The following is an 18,027-nucleotide window of genomic DNA, read 5'->3' on the forward strand; positions in this document are numbered from 1 at the left end:
AACATTCGATGACAGGTTCCGTTAGGGCTACAAATGGTCACTTTTGGGACCCCTTGTGCAGTTATCGTGTGACGGCTTGAATAACATGATTTTTCACACAGAAATAAATATAAATTTTCTCAGATGCTTCGTTTTCTGTTTGGCCTTTCAAGCTAACCGGCATAAAGCCTTCTTCTCAACTTGGTGTCAACATCAAGCTCTTTTGGATTAATGATCTTAGAGCTATATTTGCAAATTCATCATTTGTGGTATTTGTATGCAATATTTATTTATTTATTTATATCTGCATCGAGCTATGGAGAGTCGACTGTAACGATATAAAATGTTTGACATTGTTTCTTGTATTTCCACATCATTTCCATTTCGAAAAAGCCTAGGTGTCCCAACAAATTTGGCCACAATTCCAAAACCATCACCGTAGAGTGTTTTGGAAAGCCCAAGCAAGACGGTTTGTTTTCGGGACGCCGAGAAGTTTTGCTGTTCGCGCTGTGTGAGTGCGAAGAGGTATTCGTGTTCAGTCAAGGATGGATTATCAACTGGTGAGCTCGTTTCATGCTTATGATAACACATATTTTCATGAAAGCGTTACTTTTATGTAACATTTAAACAAACTTTGTACGGCTCGTCACTACAGGTGTCGGCATTATGCCTGTTTAATATAATTTAAAATGTTTACAAATAATTTTCTGTTTTCGCCAGTTTTTATTAAAAACTTTTTTTGAATTGTTCAACATTATATATGTTGACGTATTTTTTAAATCTTCTACCAAAAACTTCTCGAGGCAAAACTAACTTTAAGTAAAAGTCGTATACTTCCCTCCTGTCCATGAATCGCATCACCAACCAAAGGTAACTCCCAGGTTATCGTTTACCAAAACGAATATCTCCCCCAAATCCAAACTCCCAGTGTTTACTTGTGGAAGTGCAGAGGACTCCTCGGCGTCCATAAAACAAGTAACACGTTAACATTTCCCTCCCATCCCAACTTGACCTGCGTTCGGACGCAGCCGGCGCCGTTATTGTTTATTATAATAATGAGAGCACCAGTACTTACACATTGAGGATGCTACTGATCTCGATTAGCGTCTGTTGGTTCCCTATGTTAGTACAGTTGGTCGGGGTTCTGCTAAACCGCACCAAGTGCCAAAAGCATTATTTTGAGATATTTAACTTTAAAGTTCACTCATCTGCGAGTAAATCGCAAATGACTCTTTTGAAAATTTCACCGTTCACAAATGACTAACAGGGTCCAAGAAGTAACTCAAGATAGAATATTCAAAAAAATCATCAAATATTTTCCATTTAATTAGATTTGATTTCAAATCAAGAGGTACTCAGTTCACTCTGGCTGAACAAAAATTGAAGAAAATGGTTTTCAGTTCGGTATGGCTGAATGTGTTTCATGATTTCCAGGAACACAGGAGAAAGAAAGAAATAAAAAGGGTTCATATCATCACCATGCATGTTGGAATGCTTGTCACAAATGTTTATGCACTGTGAACGGAAAAGATTTGTGATTTCCCAAAGAACTGGCCACAATTAGTTGTATGAATTGGTACAAGCCAATTCGTATTCTAACGCAATCTACCGACTTTCTCTTGATGGATTATCTATTTCAACAGAAGAGTTATTGAACAAAGTCCCTCACGCATTCAAAGATTCGAAAAAGACAATAATGATGTAGTTAAAGAATGTGCCGATCGAAAAAAAAACATGAATTTGTTCTGCCAGAGCGCACCAAGTTACTCGCATTTAATACACTTTGGCTGATTAAGTTCACGATTTTTAAATTTTATGTGAAGTGGATACCAAGAATGGCATGCGTTTTCTTTCCCGTTGTACATGAAACTGCTTGTGCTTTATTGTTCAAAAATAATCATAAAAGCTGAAAGTTGATTGATTTTATATGACTCCATGTTAGGGACAACGTAAAAAAATATTAATCTGGATTCGAACTCGTGTCCTTCGATTGGTGATAAGGCGTGCTACCTCTCGGTCATTTAGAACTGTTGAATTGAGAGCGAATAACTCGAAACAAACTGTGCGCGATCTGATCTAGGAGGCTTGAAGATGAAAACAGGTGAAAACGTCATTTTCTGAACATCTAAAGCGCACCAAGTGCTTCCAAATTATTCAGACAACATCAAATTTAAATGTCTTGTTATTTCATCACGGCTTCTGCATGGACCCATCGACATATTATATATAAAGCGAAGGTAAGCGTCTTGCGAATGTTGATATCTTTTCTTCATACAGAAACACGATTTTTATATAAATGGTTCTTGGTGCGGTGTGGCTGAACAAAATTTCAATGATATTAGATCAGCACCACCGAAACAATACTGTATTTTACAAAGCCGTTAACTTACATGACATACTAAAATCCTTTGGTGTTGTTACTGTATGTTGTCCGGAATGGCCACTTAGCAATATTTAAGGAATAATAAAAAAAAAATGCCGTCTTAATCAGAATACTTAATAACCTCCAATGACAAGCTAAGGTTTATGGTTCGCTCTGGTTGGATACAATTTTAGTTTTACATATCCTGCTAGAGAAAAAAAATGATTTTACTCAACGAGGGATGGTTCAAATTATTCGATATCTTAAATGTAGATATGTTATGATAATCTAATCCTCTAGTGTAAATAACTCATATTTGAAAAAAAATGGCGTTTGGTGCGGTTTAGCAGAACCCCGACCAGATATCCTTGGATTTTTTTTGAAAGAGTTCCTCGATGAATCTGCCCGAAGTAATATCATATCCTGAACGACTTCTAGAATAAAAATTCCAAGAGCAATCCCTGGAAATCGAATCTTGGAGAATTTCCTCATGAAGAAATTTTGAAGAAAATGCCAGGAAAAATTATTAAAAGTCTCAGTAACTCAACTCATGAAGATATTATTGGAGGAGTCATACAAGAAGAATGACGAAATACTCAAGTAACTCTCACGAGTCTATTCAGGAGAAATTCTTGAAAAATCCTGCAAGCATCCCTAATTGATTTCATGGAATAATCTTTGAAAAAACTGCGGCAGAAATCCTTGGAGCAATTTTGGAAGGGATTTTTTAATGAATTGTTTGAGAAATATACAATTGATTGTAAAGAAGTTCAAGGTTCATGCAGGAAATTCGAGTACAAATCCTTGGATAAAATACAGGGAGGAGCTTCTGGACAAAATTTCGGGAGTATCAACAGAGAATGTCATGTTTAGGTTGAATACATTACTGAATGAATTTATTGGGGAATCTCTGAGGAAATCCGTACAGAAAAAAAATATAAAATTGTCTCTAGATATAATAAAAAGTAGTTTATTAGGATGTTTTGAAGAAATTTTTGGAAGATATTCCTGGAAATATGTAGAAATTCATAAATTCGTCATCATTGTGTATTCATAGTGATATTATATCATTGTATATTCAAACAGTTACCCCGAATATCGCTGAATATAAAATGCGGTGAGCTGTCATGAGCATTCCTGCTCAAAATATAATCCTCATGTTCAATAATCAACTCACATGATACTAAACCTCATCGCTTCAACATACATTTCATTACATATTAACTTCTCATAGAAATTTGTTACGAAGTGATGTCACAGTGCATGTTTGAACGGACGTGTGCAGACTACAAATTCAATATATAAGCCATACCCTCATAAAGCCAAGATGCAACGATTGGTGTGTTTTGCTTTGGCATCGTAAAAAAAAACTATTCCGGCCACTCTGGGCATTCAGAATATCTACCTCGAAGCGCTCTCGAAGTTGGTACCGTTAGGTGAAATTGTGCTACTTGCATAATTCAACTCCGACGACGACGATAGCAATCTCCATACATTTCTGTCCTACTGAGGAAACACAACGGTAAGTATGCAAAGAGCGCGCTCTCATCATGTCTGAGAACGACTTTGCGACATAAACGGTGGGCAATTTTCAAATCAACACTCCACAACTCCACTACGACCTTCCATCACCATGCTTTCACCATGCTCCAATACAGCTTTCCAAGAACGTGTAATTAATTAGCCAAACGCGCCGTGAACGTCATCTTATCACGCAGACTCCTCGTCTTCTTCTTCTCCGGGTCTGGACGCAGTTTCCGCACATTTTCGTCCGTCATCAATTTGCAGAAAAACGCCATCAATTTGTATGGCTCATTTGCATTTGAAAATGGCTTCATTAGCATCGTGCGCGCGTCTTCAGGTCCCTCCCCCCATCCGTGGGCTATCGTCATTGTAGGGTGAAGTGGTACAAAACTGGTAGCACTTACCGGGTAGAAAATACTTAAAACCACTGCATTGGAATAATGATACCATTCATTCACAGAAAGAAACATTCATTGTAATTTCATTGTAGAATCATGCACATAAAGGGAAATCATAAAGTAGGTAACAGCGTCTAATAGGAGACCTGACTGTTTCTAGAAAAATGTTTGACTGTTTTCTAGAAAAATGTTTGATTACGCAGTAGAAAATATTGTAAATTACTATGAGACGTTTCAAGTTTCTTATAAAACCTTGTAATATCTGTGTCAAATATGTTTGTGAGCGAAAAAAGGTACGTGATCGAATCAGTAATGTTTGGTTCATCCATAGTGTCGTTTGCAAGTAGTGTTTGATCCATTGAATCTGTTGCATGCTCCGTGGAGCGAGCAATGATAGCATGATAATGTTCGTAAGCTCACGCGTTCATTTCAAATTTTATCTATGTCGTTTACCAAAACGTTTCCCATATCCAAATTCCCAGTGTTTTCTTATGTAAGTGCAGAGGACTCCTCGGCTTTCATAAAGCGAGTACCACGTCAACATTTCCCTATAATATCCAAATTGACCTGCATTCGGACCCAGCCGGCGCCATTATTGTTTGCTATAATAATGAGAGCACCATTTCATACACATTGAGGATTCTACTGATCCCGAGTGGCATATGTTGGTATCTTGCATATATACAGCTGTTCTTGCGATAACGGAGTAGCAACTGTCAATCCTGCTAATGTTCATGCTCTTTGTAAAATGCGATTGAACTTAAGCAGACATTTTGAACCATCTTCCCCTACCTACGACTGCATTGTGGGTCGTCATCGTTTGTGTGGCTTTTATCATCACGAACTCGTTAAGTTGCGAGAGGCGAGTGTTTTTCTTCCAAGCCAACCAGCATCGCGGGCCTGTCGTTGAGTTCCTTTTTCCGTTTTCAATTCATAACGTAATTATATGTACGGAGCAGCAAACGCTAAAGGAGACCCATGCTGCTGGATATTGTGGTAGTCCAGGCAGATGTTGTTCTACACCCGAACAACGGAAGAAAAATTGCCCCATCAGACATCAATCACGGGGAAAGGGAAGTTGCGCCGGATAGACGCATCCAGAAGGGAAAGAACTTAATCATTGTCTTCTTAGCAGGAAAGTATGTATCACTTTGGAAAGGACTATATTTCATCGGATCCGTAGATGGAAGAAACGGGCATTAAAAGGATTGAAGTGTGACACGTTAACAGCCGGATCTTTTGTTGCGAGTGAAGATCGGAGGATCGGAGATTGCAATGCCTTCAGACGACGAACCTCGCGGCCAGCTCGAAACCAGTTTCGTCCAGGAATCGTTTAACTGTAATGTTTGTATCTCTCCGATGCTGGTTTATTATGGCTCATTTTTACGTTTACCTTTTATAGAATCACTAAAATGTGGAAAATATTTTTACCACCGGCAGGGACCAAATTTGGAGACCGAAAAAGAGACTGCAGCACTCGAAAGATCCGTGTCGTGGGGGGTAATTCGATATCCTTATGGCGTGACTTTTAGTTTTGAGGTTGGTAAACTGGAGAGAAAAATTGATGTGGAATACTGTTTCAGAAGCTTTACGATAATTGCTTGTAATTTTTCATGCACTGGGAAAGGATAAAAAACGCGCTTTCAAGATTTGCAGACGTCGCACAGATTCTGAGTGGTCAATATAAAGAAACAACACATGTCTGTTGACGCTATACCTATACGCAAGAATTTAATCATGCAGACTGTCCTCCGTATTCCCAAGTAGCACGCGAAACATCTTCCAAAGAGATGCTTTTCAAAAATGGTTTCAATCGCGTATCAATGAGAGCATCTGTAACTTCTCTGGTTCTAGTTCGGTTGCATATCAACATCAAGGTTCATAAAGTTTCATCGTCGTTCCAATGAACATGCATTTCACTCCTTGTTTGACGTTCAACATTTTTGAAACGACAAGATTTGCTGCAAATGTCCCCTGCAAATAGCAATGAAGTCAATTTTATCAAGATGTTTTCAGCAACTTTCCAAACAAACTCTTGAAACTTCTCCCAAAATGCCGGTTTTGATGTTATGTTTCAAATTACTTTCATTAAGAGTATCCGCAACTTGCATTCAATTTTCGTTCCCATACCCACAACTCAAGAAGATTCCTCCCAGTTGCGAGAAAGTTACACTAAACTACGTGTATGACAGCTAGAAGTTTGTTTGTTTCAATTGAGTTGCAATATGATTGAGTTGCACCTTACGTACCATCTAACACGAAAACATGGTCTAGCAACAGTTTGTTTGTTTAAATGGTGTTGCTCATGCGTTGCGCGGAAGGTTTTGTGAAAAGATTATATTATTTCAGGCGTGGTGTAATTTCGACAGTAATGAACTTGTATTCCGAAGGGTGCAGTAAAGTTATAAGCAACAAGCTTTGATTAATGGGCCATGTGGTCGCTTTTATAGTGCATTGGCGAAGCAATTGTTCGAAGAGCTGGTGAAGTAGTGAGTAGAGGAGAAGATTGGTGATCTTGAGGTTGGAAGTTTGATACCCGTTAATATTTTTCTTTTCATTTTTATTCTCTCAAGTATTTTGCAACAAATAAGCGATTTCGATATAACTTAAATATGTTGCAAACAGACTCCGCCTCTTGCGCTTTTTGCGTTGCTATTCAGTGCAATTGTAAGTCATATTTTCAACCATTGAGAACTGGAATTAGTGGCAAGAGATAATTTTATTCTTGAGTTGAAACAAACTGTGCTGCTTGGGTTAGTATTAAGTATTAAGTATTAGTATTAGTATTAAAAGATTTTTATTTCTCAACTTGAGTCTAGTACACGACACTGAAGACGGCCTTCCAGTTGAGGTCGAAATACGCGTATCTGTCAAAGGATACAAACTCTAGTGGAATTAAATGGTATAGTACTAAATTCGGTTTTTTCATCTACTTATAGGTATTCTACTAAACAGCTCGAAGATTTATTATTAGCTGAGATGATTTTGTTTGCGGAATTATTTATTTGAATACCGTTTTGACTCATATTTTGAACACTTAAGGCCAACAGTGACTTCAAATGCATCTGAAAGGCATTAATTTGCACATATTTGTGAAAATTTTGATTTCTTCACAAAGCCTAACTGTTAGCTGTTGGGTGTGTCGATAAAATTGTTTATTTTAACTTGTTGAGTATTGTTTTTACGTAAAAGTATGGAACATATGACACATTTCAGCGAAACATTTCAACCTAATCGCCATACAAAAACCCAGTGTTCGGAATATGGGTCTGTTCGGAATTTGAGACAAAACGGTACAATTTATTCGTGTTGTTCGAAATTTGAATCAAGGTGTTCGGAATATGAAACAGAATAAACACAGTGTTTGGCATTTGAATCAAAATGTTGTTCCCTACTTTAACGTTAAAATAATACTCAACAAGTTTAAGGTGACGATGCATCGAAGCCAAACCTCAAATTTTCAAGAGCACAAATCTAGAGAACCAGACAGCGGTTTGAGCTGAAAACCTTATCGATTGGTCACACGCTGGTGGTGACCAATCGATTAAGTTTTCAGCTCGAATGACTGTTTAGTTCTCTAGATTTGTGCTCTTGAAAATTTGAGGTTTGGCTTCGATGCATCGTCATCTTAAATAAACATTTTCTTGACACTCCCAGCACCTAACAGTCAGACTTTGCAAAGGAATCAAAATTTTCACATATATTAGCTAATCCATGACTATTAGAAACATTTGAAGTCACTGTTGGCCTTAAGTGTTCGGAATATGAGTCGAAACGGTATTTTTTATTTCATCTGTTTTTTGTTTATATATTTTATCATTCTTTACTAAAACAGGTAATTTTTTAAGAAGGAAAATTTTCAAAAACGAGGTTTTGTTTTATTTTTAGACGATAATGCATTACCTGCGTTGCTCTTGTCCATAGTTGATCAGCAGAAGTTTTCTCGTTTTATTTAGCATGGGGAAAGGCATCTAACTTTCAATTTCTCGTAAATGAAAGCATTAATCGAAAAAAAAAATGTTTGGTAGGCGTGACAGTCATTATCATCACGTACAACCGGAACCAATTATATATATTTTTTTTCAAACATAGTTCCCATTTATGAGAAACTAGTGGTCCCGGCAAACTTCGTCTTGCCATCAAGTAGGCTGTTAAAAAACGTCATGGCACGTCTCATACAAAATGACAATCCCGTCCACTCTCACTGTTTCGACTATCATGGTGAATATCCTAAGCATTTTATACACACAAACACGTCGGAGCACTTCAGGAACATAACTACGGAAGAATGTTTGAAATCCGATAATCCGTTCTCCAGCCATTTCGTGACATACAAACACCATTCCATTTTTATTTATATAGATAATTCGTTGGATGCATTTCACCATACAAATATTTTTCGCGTTAGCTTTTAGCGATTTTTCGTGCATATATGCATATATGTCTATAGACACTAGCGTATGTGTTAAACTATGTGGCAAGGAGCGTATCAGGCCATGTATGTAACCCATTGATTAGCGTTTACAAATTTTGCGGTCTAACAAATATAAGCTGATCTTTTCTCGAATCAATTGCTGAAAATTGAAACAAATTCATTGTATTCGCTTTATTGGAAGCTTATTAGTTCAGCAATGAAAAGTTATGAAGATTATACGCAGCAACTGCTTGGATGAAATAAGCAAGGTAGTTCTTAAGATTGAACACAATTTTCGCAAGTTTTGCATCAGTAATCTGATCTTTTCGGTGGTTCCTGACTGCTGTGCTCCGATTTGGCTGCTAATGTATTTCTCCTCCATTCTCAGCTCTTTGCTCTTTCCAATCACACTCGAACTGCGACCCACCAGACGATTCCAACGACCGTGATATGCCTTGATCTGGTTCGTAGATCGCGAAATTCGCTCTTTCACATTCATGTATACTGACCAAAGATGTGGAAATAATGGTTCGAATCTGGATAAGTACGTCGGGTTCTGTCGAGCACATAGGTTTCTTCAACGTGTGTCAAAAATCCGATGTTTGCGAAGGTTTCAAATAAATTGCCATTTGACTGAAAGCTACCATCAAGTTGTTATGCTGAATATATTTCCACCAGTTCTTGCTCAGATGGAAAAAGCATCCGGTCTGCCTGGCATCTGGAAGTTCAGCGGCAAATGCATTAATGGGACCTCTCTAGAAGTCTCTTAAAATGACATAGGGATTCAGATCTAGATCGATTCCATCAGCAACTTCTATCAACTTTGAAAGAACTGCTACTGATTTATTTATCATCAAAACGTACATCAAGGGGAACTCTGATTCGTGTGAGGTTGCAGTGCTACCTTCGATTGTAAATAGCTGACGAAATTGAAAAAAATCCTCGCATTTTTTTCACTCTCACTCGAATTGCTTGAGGATCTGTGTTGAAAATTTTGAGTTCAATTTTGTCTCCTCAGAAAAAACGGCAGAATCGCCTCCTCTTTACATCGCAGAGGAGTTTCTATCAAGCCTGGCTGTATCGCCCCATCGATAATAAAATCATCGAGGGCTGTGTAACTACAGAGTCATCCCGCGGTCATAATTAAAAACAAGTATTTATCGAGCAACGGACTCATGTTCCGTAACCGGTCGTTTGAGAACGTCGCGACCCATTGGAAGCCCACACAATAGATACCTCAGCCAGCGCAGTTGCTGGCTAGTGTAGTGTGCTATTCCTATACCTAAAAAACAATGCGCTCTCGGGCTAGGCATTGGATATATATATAGAAAGCGTTGTGTTTGGATGGGCATCTAATTCTTCCGAAAGAGGTGCACTTTGCGAAAAAGGACCACGTGATTATTGAGCTGAAATCGAGTTCAGGTTAACTTCTGCGTTTATGAGTCCTCTCATGGCGTAGTGGTAACGCGCCCCAACTAGAGATCGGGGAGTCGTGAGTTCGATTCTCACTGAGAAGACGTGTAACTTTTTCGCAAATCTTCACATCAATTTGTCCATCTAATCCAATTGCAAATTATATGTAATGTTTAGCTTTTCGGTAGTTGTTAAACTTCCACTCGGCTGGTTAGCCGTAAACCACGATTCATAATTAAAAACAAGAATAACTCGCCAATAACTTATGCATACCATATTTTGGTATCATACCACAGTTAGGTATTGTTCAGTTATCAATACCTCATTTTGGTATTATAATCGTATTTGAACAAATGCTTAAAACAATTAAAAATACTACATTTTGGTATCCGACAGCTATTGAGGACTGCCGGAGGTATTGATCTAGTATTGAAAAATTTCACTTTTATATGAAAATCCATCAAGTATTATTTAGGTATTACAATACCTTATCTAATTATCAGCTTGGTATTTGTAGAATATGCAGAAGGTATTATTTGAGGTATTTTACCTCTTATGCAGGGCTCATTCATACCTCATTCAGGTTGTAAGTATTGGAAATTATCTGATATGGAATACCTCAATTTGGTATTCATTAGTTATTTTCTTCTGCTCGGGCTCTGGCACTCAGAGAACAATAGTCTCTTTTGGTTTATGGTTTAAAACTCTCACTTCCAACATGAGCTATCCAGTATCTCGAAAAATAGTGCTGATGAGAATTTGTGCTTCTAGCATTACATTGGAACAAATTGTTTAAAAAAATTCAAATTGTCCCAGTTCAAGCGAAAAAAAAATCAAAATGAATAGAGTAAAGTGGGGCAAAAGCTCGACCTTAGTGATATAATCAAAGTTTCCAGGAAAACAATAGCAATTAAAACAAAACAAATACCATACCAACACTAAATTTTCTTCAAAAAATTGCTCAAAACCGGGTTAATAATATACCGTCGATGGGGGTGACAATGGGTCTAGGGGGTGAGATTGTGTCAAAACGGAAAAATATGTTTTGTGAAATATTTCAGATAATAATAAACATCAATAAACTTGCATGTTGAAACTAGATAAAATTTACAGCATTAAATTTCTCCTGTACAAAGTATCAAGCATGTACTCTAGCCTCTATCGTTGTATTAGTAGAATGTTGAAAGTCTTTTCATTACACATCACAGGTATTTTCCGGAATCTGTTTGATTTTCCCACAAAAAAATCATTTTTTTCGATGTCTAAAACATTGAAAATGGGGGTGAGATTGAGTCAAGCAAGAACGATAGTAAATGAAATTCCAAGTCCACTTTTTTTGACATTCTACGGTGCCGGGTGTTTTCTTTTTTCATTAAGATGTGTTTATTCTTTCTATATACAGCATCTCTGAAACATCAAAAAAGTCTACTTGAGTATTCCGTGCATTGAATATCAATATAACGCATTTTGACAACTTCTCAAACCAGCAACTGTGTTTCGTGCGCAGCAACATCGTAAATTTTTATCAAAAGGGTGTTTTTTTCTAAATTAGATTATTTATCAGTGTTTTCATATAATAGAAACATCTCAAGGAAGTACGAATGAGTTGGATCGCTGAAATACTGGGATTATGACGTCAACTTCTGCCTGAAATTTATTGATCGTGGAATGTCGCACCGAAATTTAACTATTTGCGAAGGTTTAAAATAATCCCTGTTTCAGTACACCTTTGGGGAAACTGAATGGGCTTTATAGCAATGGGGATGAGCCTTTGAAGACAATTTGAGGGAAAAACCAAGAAAATTTATGTAATCTTGACGATAAATGTTGGGTTTACATATTTTTTCTCATAGCCCTTCAATTTTCTGTATAATATTTCTTTTAAGTGGGTTTATCATACTTGTGAAACATCTTAGATATCTTTTTGTCTTGTTTGCATCGTATTGTATCAATACTTTTCAGTTGTGAATGGTTTTGAAATCATATTCTCAAAAACAAGTTATTTTACTTACAGTGACCCAATGTCACCCCCTCTATGGGGTGAGATTGGGTCATTTTTCATTCACTTGTGGTGCCGCTGTGAATAAATATTTGTCTTTAATTTTTTGAACAGTTGTTAATGTACCATCAAAGTACATACACACCAAATTTGAAGTTTATTGGAGTTAAATTGCGATAGTTATTCAAAAAATAAATCGCACATACCCCTTTTTGACCCATTGTCACCCCCAACGACGATACTCAATAAAAGCAGTTTTTCGCAAAACTAAGTGGAAATGTAAAATTTTGGTGACAGTTTCCACACGATCAGACAAATTTAACTAAATTTGAAGATAATATGTGGATTTTAGGCAATTTGTATTTTTTTCCGTGATAAAACATGCGTCGAACTTTTGCCCCGCTGAATCAAACTTTTGCCCCACTATGGGCCAAAAATTGTTTTCAAACATTTATGCAAAAAGTAATACACCTCAAAGGAACCTTATGATAGGCCCAGAAATGCCCTTACATAAAATATTGAAAAAGATTTTATCTTCAATTGGTTCCATGCAACGAAAGTTTGACCAAAAATTACAATATTCACGTTGGAAAAAACAAACCAATAGCCATAACTATTCCAAATCTCAATCGATTTTTATGATATTTAGAGTGAAAGTTCCTTACTTGAATAGCATTCGAACCACCATAACATTTATAAGATTTGTTTTGTATTGAGCTAGAAATCTTAAAAAGATACCCCAATCGAACTTTTGCCCCACTTTACTCTAATCCTTTTAGCATTCTGAACCGAAACAACGTGTTCTTAGATGATCCATTAATTACTGCTCAAGATGTATATATCCCATCGTACAAGTGGCCACAATACATAAAATATGTGATTATATCACCAACGTTCAATAACAAACGAAGATTACAAATCACATCTTTTCTCTTCGTTAACGGCCTACGTTGTCCACCTACATGGTTGTTGTTTATTATTAGATTGAACGGACCAGCATTGAAGCATAGTATGAGAAAGACTTGATTTTTTTATCTGAATATTTCGATACCCCTGGGATTCCAAGAAATTATTTTACATATTGTGTGACACACACAAACATGGGGACGGACCTGGTGTAGTGGTTAGAACACACGCCTCTCACGCCGAGGACCTGGGATCGAATCCCATCCCCGAAATAGTCACAAAAAAATTTCAGTGACGACTTCCTTCGGAAGAGAAGTAAAGCCGTTGGTCCCGAGATGAACTAGCCCAGGGCTAAAAATCTCGTTAATAAAGATAGAAAAAACAAATTATGTGACACACAATACACACGAATATTTCGATGGAACTATTGCCGTTATACGCATAATTGTCCCATGTTACTTTTTGTGCATTTTGACTTTTTGTTATTAAACAATTTATTTTTACATATAGTTTTAGAAAACACACACCAAAAATTTACTTTGTTCGGAAACTCAATGAAAAGTAAGCCAAGTCCATTTGTCCCATTGTTGAATTTCTACGCATAACTGTCCCACTACTGTATTTCTACGCATAACTGTCACACTATACAATTCGCTGCGCTGATCTCGAACAAAATAGTCAGTTGGCAGTTTTGAATTAGCTGGTGTTTGGGAAAATCGTTTTGAACACCTTCTTACGTTGGCTTTACATCCCATGTGGAACACAACCTGTTTTATTTTTTATTTACGAGTCCATGGCTTGCAACAAATCAACTTCATGATTTAGCGAACCAAGTCTAAATAAAAATAGTTCGAATGTTTTTGGATGACTTGGCCTCATGCTGGGTTGTTCCGAATACCGGTTCATTGGTGGAAGTGGCCATATTTAATTGAAGAATCTGAAACCTGGCTTGCGACATATCAATTTTCATGAATTTGCAAATCATGTCTAAAGGTGGTTCAAATGTATTTGACTAACTTGACCACATGTCGGATTGTTCCGAATTCCCGGTTCCCTGGGGGAAATGGCCTCTAAACCATCGGTTCTGATACCTAGCTGGCAACATCAAACTACATAAATTCCCAAATCAAAGCTAAATAAGGGTAATTCAAAGGTTCTTGGATAACTTGATAACATGCCAGGTTGTTTAGGGTACCCTGTTCTCCAGAAGAGGTGGTTATTATATTGGCGATTCTGAGACCTATCTTGCGACACATCAAACTTGATGAAGTCAAGAAGAAGTCAAAGTCATGTCAAAAGAAGAATAGTTCAAGAGGTTTTGGGTGACCTGGCCACATACTGGGTTATTCTGGGTAATTGGTGGCAAATATGTTGATGGTTCTGAAGCTTTATTTGCGATGTATCAAAAATCATGATTTTGTAAACCAAGTCCAAAGAAATGTCAAATCGTGTGAAGATTTGTATCGTGAATTTTGAGTTAAATATTTACTCCGCAAAATAACCTTGAATTCGCAGATGAGTTTCTGTCAAGCCTGCAGCTGGAAGAGTCGATATAATAATTTATAACATCTTATAAACTCTCTAACTTACTCATCCACTCTTTCTTTCACTAACTCATACATTGTCTCATTATCACATATACAGAAAACTATGCTTTCCATCCCAAACTATAAAATCGTATTTCTTCACTTCCCTACACGTGGCTCCTTTTGGCACATGTCACTTGAGCCGTCATTAGGTGCCTTAAGATAGTCTTGAGGATATACGTCCGCTACACTCGGTACAATCTATACGTAAGGACGGTCATCTACAGCATTACGCTTAGCACATAATTGGTCACTAATATCAGTGGGACTGTTATGCGTAGAAATTCACCAAAAACCCCGTATTTCTAGGCATAACAGTCCCACTTTGAATTTCGTAGCTAAATTTACTTTATTCCAATAATAAAAACTCTTGACTCTAATGAACACGCTATTCGTTATACTGTTGTAAAGATTTTAATTTAATTTACCACACACCTGGTCAATACGAGGCCTAAATGTATGAAAATCTTTGAACGCGTTTTTCTCGATTGCATATTTTGGAACATGGGACGATTATGCGTAGAACGGCAGACTACGAGAAAATCATTTTCCAGCTACAAAGGCTGAGCGATATATTAAAGAATTTTAGTATAAAGTGACCTGTAACAGTTATATGTTATTATAATAATAAAAATTATTAACTTATTTAAAGACATAGTAAACTTCTGATTTTTTTTTATTATTTTATACAGTTGATCTTTAATTTCAGAAAAAAAATCGAGTGGCTTAAATAGAATATTGGAACAAAGGAGAAACATAAAATAAAAAAGTATGCCAAATAGCCGTTATGCCAAATGGCATTTTGCCAAAGGGCGTCATGCCAAATGGGGTAGAGCTACTTCACGTACAGCTTGAACGCAAGTATGACCGCTGTCCAAGCCACAACGCTAAGATCATCATAGGAGGTCTAAACGCTCAGGTTGGCCAGGAGGAGGAGTTCAGACCGACGAGAACGACTTAAGACTGATAGATTTCACCACCTCTCAGAACTAATTCCAGCACAACCTATCGTATCGGTACACCAGGAGATCACATAAGCAGACAGAATCGTAAATCGTTTTGATAGATGGATGGCACTTCTCTGACATAAGCGTCGCCAGAACCTATCCTGTTGTTGTTGTTATTTGTGAGGGACTTTAACCCGAAGGTCATTCGTCCCTTAAAAACCTATCCGTCATCGGTCCAATCTAGTAGAGATGGTCGGGTCTCGGGTTTTCAAACCCGAAATCCGACCCGAACCCGAACCCGACGGGTTCGGGTCGGGTTCGGGTTTGAAAATTTGAAACTTTTCGGGTTCGAGTTCGGGTTTGAAAATTTGAAACTTTTCGGGTTCGAGTTCGGGTCGGGTTTAAAAGTTACAAAATTAACGGGTACGGGTCGGGTTCGGGCTTACAAAAAGTCGGGTTTGAGTAGGGTTTGGTGAAAATTGTGAACAGAGTAACAACCTAAAGGTTTCCTTATACAGGATACCAGGATGTTTTGGAGGAGAAGATTGTAGTGCGGGCTGCAATGCGACAGAGGTTATGTTATTGAAACAATGTTGGCTAAGCATTCCTTTGGGAATATGAAACTCTTGTTTTTATTTTTCCCGATGTTTGGTCCATTTGGGACCTTTATCAAGGGTTCAATCATTACGGTTTTCTAGTCAAGCGGGCTTTGCTAAAGCTCAACGCATCTCACAAAAGCTTCAAGCTACAAGCTAAAATGTGCAGGGATAAGGATGGGACCATCTTGACGGACGGACGCAAGATAATCGAAAGATGGAAGCAGCACTACGAAAAACACATGAATGGCGCAGAGACCACAGACATAGAAGGTCAGGACAGGGAAGGTGATGGCTAAGTCAGCACAGCGGACAGTGGGTTGGTCTCTACGACGCTTCCATGATGGGGGAAGCTAAGGATACCATTCAACAGCTCCAGAACCACAAGCTTCATCAAGATAGGCCTGATAGTCATAATCTGGGAGATGAAACTACCGGAGCCCCATCTACAAAAAGGGCGACAAACTTAATTGTGAAAATTATCCTGCAATCATTATGCTAAACGCTGCCAACAAAGTACTATCTTAGAATGTCTTTTGTCGTCTATCACCAATAGAAAACGAGTTCATGGGATGTTATCAAGCAGGTTTTATCGATGACCACTCGACAACGAACCAGATCTTTACTGTACGGCAAATCCTCCAAAAATGTCGTGAATATCAGGTCCCAAAGCATCACTTTTTTCATCGATTTCAAGGCAGCATACGACAGTGTATCAGTATCGACCGCGTAGAGCTATGGAAAATCATGGACGAGAACAGCTTTCCCGGGAAGCTCACGAGACTGATAAGAGCGACGATGGAAGGTGTGCAAAATTTTTTGAAGGTTTCAGGCGAACACTCTAGTTCGTTTGGATCCTACCGGGGACTACGACATGGTGATGGATTTTCGTGCCTGTTGTTCAATATTGCGCTACAAGGTGTTATGCGGAGAGCCGGGGTACGATTTTTACGAGATCCAGTCAATTTGTTTGCTTCGCGGATGATATGGACATCGTCGGCCGAACATTTGAAAAGGTGGCAGACCTGTACACCCGCCTGAAACGCGATGCAGCAAAAGTTGGACTGGTGGTGAATGCGACCAAGACAAAGTACATGCTAGCTGGTGGGGCCGAGCGCGACAGGGCTTGCCTAGGTGATAGACGGGGATACGTTCGAGTTGGTCGACGAGTTCGTCTACCTTGGATCCTTGCTGACGGCTGATAATAACATTTGTGGTAAAATACGAAGGTTCATCATCAGTAGAAGTCGTGCCTACTATGGTCTCCAAATGAAGCTGCGGTTAAAAAAGATTGCTGTAGCCCTCTACGGGCATGAAACGTGGACGATGCTCGAGAAGGATTTGCAAGCACTTGGAGTCTTCGAACGTCCGAAGGATGAACCACGAGCTCGCCCAACTCTACGGCGAACCCAGTATCAAGAAGGTGACCAAAGCTGGAAGGATACGATGGGCAGGTCATGTTGCAAGAATGCGGGACAGCACTGCGGTTCAAAAAAATGACTATGTCCACACAACTATGTTACTTCGTCCCGAAAGAGATTCGGGACGTTCTGAAGTATCGATTTTGTTATTTCTAATTACGAAATAAATTCCTTTGACGTTTCGTTAGTGGAGGAAGTTTCGAAAATATGCAACAATTGCAACAATGCAATTTGAACTTGAAAAGAAATTTGAAATTTAATCTTAATTACTGCACTCAGAGCTGTTAAATGTCATGAATATCACGTGACTTTGACAATTGAATATTGTTAATACCATCCTCCCCGTTTGCTGATGCGATATTTCGCCTAGGAAGGTGCTACAAGCATTTGGAATTTTTAAATTTTTTGACATTTAACAGCACTTGCACTATTGCACGATTGTATTTATGAATTTAAGTTAAATTCATTCCGAGTAACATTTT

General features: G+C 38.1%; 1 protein-coding gene across 2 annotated transcripts in view; it reads right to left on the minus strand.

Annotated features, from left to right (window-relative positions):
* Nucleotides 1-18,027, minus strand: part of LOC5565997 (probable nuclear hormone receptor HR3) — a 499,362-nt gene that overhangs the window by 468,090 nt on the left and 13,245 nt on the right. The window lies entirely within an intron of this gene.

This window comes from Aedes aegypti, chromosome 2 (assembly GCF_002204515.2).
Source record: "Aedes aegypti strain LVP_AGWG chromosome 2, AaegL5.0 Primary Assembly, whole genome shotgun sequence".
Classification (NCBI taxonomy): Eukaryota; Metazoa; Arthropoda; class Insecta; order Diptera; family Culicidae; genus Aedes; species Aedes aegypti.